Raw genomic sequence first — 5550 nt, forward strand, 5'->3', positions numbered from 1 at the left:
TTGGTTTTAATGTCCTGAATAACCATATAACCATATAACCATATAACAATTACAGCACGGAAACAGGCCATCTCGGCCCTACAAGTCCGCGCCGAACAATGTTTTTCCCTTAGTCCCACCTGCCTGCACTCATACCATAACCCTCCATTCCCTTCTCATCCATATGCCTATCCAATTTATTCTTAAATGATACCAACGAACCTGCCGCCACCACTTCCACTGGAAGCTCATTCCACACCGCTACCACTCTCTGAGTAAAGAAGTTCCCCCTCATGTTACCCCTAAACTTCTGTCCCTTAATTCTGAAGTCATGTCCTCTTGTTTGAATCTTCCCTATTCTCAAAGGGAAAAGCTTGATCACATCAACTCTGTCTATCCCTCTCATCATTTTAAAGACCTCTATCAAGTCCCCCCCTTAACCTTCTGCGCTCCAGAGAATAAATACCTAACTTATTCAACCTATCTCTGTAACTTAGTTGTTGAAACCCAGGCAACATTCTAGTAAATCTCCTCTGTACTCTCTCTATTTTGTTGACATCCTTCCTATAATTGGGCGACCAAAATTGTACACCATACTGCAGATTTGGTCTCACCAATGCCTTGTACAATTTTAACATTACAGCCCAGCTTCTATACTCAATGCTCTGATTTATAAAGGCTAGCATACCAAAAGCTTTCTTTACCACCCTATCTATATGAGATTCCACCTTCAAGGAACTATGCACGGTTATTCCCAGATCCCTCTGTTCAACTGTATTCTTCAATTCCCTACCATTTATCATGTACGTCCTATTTTGATTTGTCCTGCCAAGGTGTAACACCTCACATCTATCAGCATTAAACTCCATCTGCCATCTTTCAGCCCATTTTTCCAAATTGCCTAAATCACTCTGTAGACTTTGGAAATCCTCTTCATTATCCACAACACCCCCTATCTTGGTATCATCTGCATACTTTCTAATCCAATTTACCACCCCTTCATCCAGATCATTGATGTACATGACAAACAACAAAGGACCCAACACAAATCCCTGAGGCACCCCACTAGTCACCTGCCTCCAACCCGACAAACAGCCATCCACCATTACCCTCTGGCTTCTCCCATTCAGCCACTGCTGAATCCACCTTGCTATTCCTGCATTTATACCCAACAGTTTAACCTTCTTAACCAACCTTCCATGAGGAACCTTGTCAAAGGCCTTACTAAAGTCCATATAGACAACATCCACTGCTTTACCCTCGTCAATTTCCCTAGTAACATCTTCAAAAAATTCAAGAAGATTAGTCAAACATGACCTTCCAGGCACAAATCCATGTTGACTGTTCCTAATCAGACCCTGTTTATCCAGATGCTTATATACATTATCTCTAAGTATCTTTTCCATTAATTTGCCCACCACTGAAGTCAAACTAACAGGTCTATAATTGCTAGGTTTACTCTTAGAACCCTTTTTAAACAATGGAACAACATGCGCAGTACGCCAATCCTCGGGGACTATTCCCGTTTCTAATGACATTTGAAATATTTCTGTCATAGCCCCGGCTATTTCTACACTAACTTCCCTCAATGTCCTAGGGAATATCCTGTCAGGACCTGGAGACTTATCCACTTTTATATTTTTCAAAAGTGTCAGTACTTCTTTTACTTTGAAACTCATAGTACCCATAACTACTCTACTCGTTTCCCTTACCTCACATAATTCAATATCCTTCTCCTTGGTGAATACCGAAGAAAAGAAATTGTTCAATATCTCCCCCATCTCTTTTGGCTCTGCAGATAGCTGCCCACTCTGTTTCTCCAGTGGACCAATTTTATCCCTCGTTATCCTTTTGCTATTAATATAGCTGTAGAAACCCTTTGGATTTACTTTCACCTTGCTTGCCAAAGCAACCTCATATCTTCTTTTAGCTTTTCTAATTTCTTTCTTAAGATTCTTTTTACATTCCTTATACTCCACAAGCACCTCATTTACTTCATGCAGCCTATAATTATTGTAGATCTCCCTCTTTTTCCGAACAAGATGTCCAATTTCCCTTGAAAACCAGGGCTCTTTCCAATTTTTACTGTTTCCTTTCAACCGAACAGGAACATAAAGATTCTGTACTCTTAAAATGTCCCCTTTAAATGTCCACCATTTCTCTTCTACATCTTTCCCATAAAACAAAATGCCCCAGTCCACTCCTTTTAAATCATCTCGCATCTCATCAAATTTAGCCTTTGTCCAATCAAAAATCTCAACCCTAGGTCCAGTTCTGACCTTCTCCATAATTATATTGAAACTAATGGTATTGTGATCACTGGACCCGAAGTGCTTCCCAACGCATACCTCCGCCACCTGTCCCGTCTCATTTCCTAACAGGAGGTCCAGCACTGCCCCTCCTCTAGTAGGTACATCTATGTATTGCTGCAAAAAACTATCCTGCACACATTTTACAAACTCCAAACCATCCAGCCCATTTACAGAATGTGTTTCCCAGTCTATGTGTGGAAAGTTGAAATATCCCACAATCACTACCTTGTGCTTACTACTAATATCTGCTATCTCCTTACATATTTGCTCTTCCAATTCTCTGAATGTTCCTCTCTTTTCGCGTGCTGGATCTTTGTCGCTTTTCGTGTGCTGAAATGTCGGCGCTTTTCGTGTCCTGAAATTTAGGCGCTTGATGCATCGTGTAATTTTGTCGCTTTTCGTTGCTTTTCACATTATGAAATGTCGTCACGTTTCGCGTGCGGAAATGCCGTCGCTTTTCGCGCCCTGAAGGTTTGTCGCCTTTCACGTGCAGAATTTTCATCACTTTATGCATACTGAATTTTCGATGGTTTTAACGTCCGGAATGTTCCTCTCTTTTCCCGTGCCGAATTTCTGTCGCTTTTGGCATGCTGAATTTTTGTCGCTTTTCTTGTTCTGCAATTTCGTCGCTTTATGCGTCCCGATGTTTCGGCGCTTTTAGCATGCTGAATTTTCGTCGCTTTTTGTGCGCTGAAATTTCGTCGCTTTTCATGTGCTAGAATTTCTTCGTTTTCATGTCCTGAAATTGAATCGCTTTATGCATCCTGTAATTTCGTCGCTTTTCGCAAGCAGAAATGTCGTGACTTTTTGCATGCTAAATTTTCGTCGCTTTTCGTGTGCTGATATTTTGTCGCTTTTCATGTCCTGAAATTTCGCCACTTTTCGCGAGCGAAATTTCTGTCGCCTTTCACGTCCTGAAGTTTTGTCGCTTTTTTCGTGCTGAATTTTCGTCACTTTATGCGTGCTGATTTTTCATTGGTTTTAATGTCCTGAATGTTCCTCTCATTTCATGTGCTGAATTTTTGTCGTTTTTCGCATGCTTAATTTTCGTTGCTTTCCGGGTGCTGAAATTACGCCACATTTCTCGTTCTGAAATTTCGTCGCATTATGCGCCCTGATGTTTCGTCGCTTTACGCATGCTGAATTTTCGTTGCTTTTAGTGTGCTGAAATTTCGCCGCTTTTCGTGAGCTGGAATTTCGTCGCTTTTCATGTCCTGAAATTTCGTCGCTTTTCATGTCCTGAAATTTCGTCGCTTTTTGCGTACAGAAATTTCGTCACCAACAGTTTTCGTTGGTTTTAACATCCTGAATGTTCCTCTCTTTTCGCTTGCTGAATTTTTGTCGCTTTCCGCATGCTGAATTTTCGTCGCTTTTCGCCTGCTAATTTTCGTCGCTTTTCACGTTCTGAAGGTTTGTCGCTTTTTGCTGAATTTTCGTCACTTTATGCATGCTGAATTTTCGTTGGTTTGAATGTTCCTCGCTTTTCGCTTGCTGGATTTTTTTCGCTTTTTGTGTGCTGGAATTTCGTCGGTTTTCATGTCCTGAAATTTAGGTGCTTTATGCATCGTGTAATTTCGTCGATTTTCGCATGCTGAAATGTCGTTACTTTTTGTGTGCTAAATTTTCGTTGCTTTTCGTGTGCTGATATTTCGTCGCTTTTCACGTCCTGAAATTTCGTCACCTTTCGCGTGCGGCATTTCCGTCGCTTTTCGCGTCCTGAAGGTTTGTCGCTTTTTGCGTGCTGAAATTTCGTCACTTTAGGCGTGCTGAATTTTTGTTGCTGTTAATAACCTGAATGTTCCTCTCATTTCGTGTGCTGACTTTTTGTCATTTTTCGCATGCTGAATTTTCGTTGCTTTTTGCATGCTAAATTTTCGTCGCTTTTCGTGTGCTGTTATTTCGTTGCTTTTCACGTCCTTCAATTTCGTCACTTTTGGCGTGCGGAATTTCCGTCCCTTTTCACGTCCTGAATTTTTGACGCTTTTCGCGTGCTGAATTTTCGTCACTTTACGCCTGCTGAATTTTCGTTCGTTTTAACATCCTGAATGTTCTTCTCAATTCGCATGCTGAATTTTGTCGCATTTCGCATGCTGAATTTTCGTCGCTTTTCGCGTGCTAAATTTTCGTCGCTTTTCACGTTCCGAACTTTCGTCACAGTTAGCGTGCGGAATTTCCATCACTTTACGGGTGCTGAATTTTCGTTGGTTTTAATGTCCTGAATGTTCCTCGCTTTTCGGGTGCTGAATTTTTGTCGTTTTTCGCATGCTGAATTGACATCACTTTTTGCGTTGCTTTTTATGTACTGAAATTTCGTCGCTTTTCACGTTCTGAAATTCTGTCGCTTTAGGCGTCCTGATGTTTCATCGCTGTCCGCATGCTGAATTTTCGTCGCTTTTTGTGTGCTGAAATTTTGGCGCGCTTCATATGCTCAAATGTTGTCGCTTTTTGCATCTTGAATTTACATCGCTTTGATATTTTGAATTTTCGTCGCTTTTCGTGTCCTGACGGCTCGTCACTTTTCATGTGCTGAATTTTCGTCGCTTTTCGCATGGTGAATTTTCGTCGCTATTCATGTCCTGAAATTTCGTCACTTTTCGTCAGCTGAAATTTCGACGTTTTTCGTGTGCTGAAACTTCGTCGCTTTTCACGTTCTGAAATTTCGTTGCATTATGCGTCCTGATGTGTCATCGCTATTGACATGCTGAATTTTCGTAGCTTTTTGTGTGCTGAAATTTCAGTGCTCTTCATTTGCTCAAACTTCGTTGCTTTTCTTGGCCTGAAATTTCGTCGCTTTTCATGTCCTGTAATTTCGTCGCTTTTTCATCGACTTATGCCTCCTGATGTTTTGTCACTTTTCACATGCCGTATTTTCGTCACTTTACGCATGCTGAATTTTCGTTGGTTTTAACGACCTGAATGTTCCTCTCTTTTCGCGTGTTGATTTATTGTCGCTTTTCGCATGCTGAAATTTCGGCAATTTCCTGTGCGGAAATTTAGTTACTTTTCATGTTCTGAAATTTCATCGCTTTTTTGTGTGCTGAAATTTCGGCGCTCTTCATGTGCTTAAATGTCGTTGCTATTCATTTTCTGATATTTCGTCGCGTAATTTTGTCGCTTTTCGTCCTGTAATTTCGTCGCTTTTCACATGCTCTTGGGGTGGAGAGGGGTGATGGCGGTATAAAGGGGAGGGTAGTGTCTTGTGTTCTGTGTCTTGTGTCTACTGTTTGTGGGTAAGTGTGTCTGTTTAGTGTTCAGCCAT

The sequence above is a fragment of the Amblyraja radiata genome, unplaced genomic scaffold, assembly GCF_010909765.2.
Source record: "Amblyraja radiata isolate CabotCenter1 unplaced genomic scaffold, sAmbRad1.1.pri scaffold_492_ctg1, whole genome shotgun sequence".
NCBI classification, from domain to species: Eukaryota; Metazoa; Chordata; class Chondrichthyes; order Rajiformes; family Rajidae; genus Amblyraja; species Amblyraja radiata.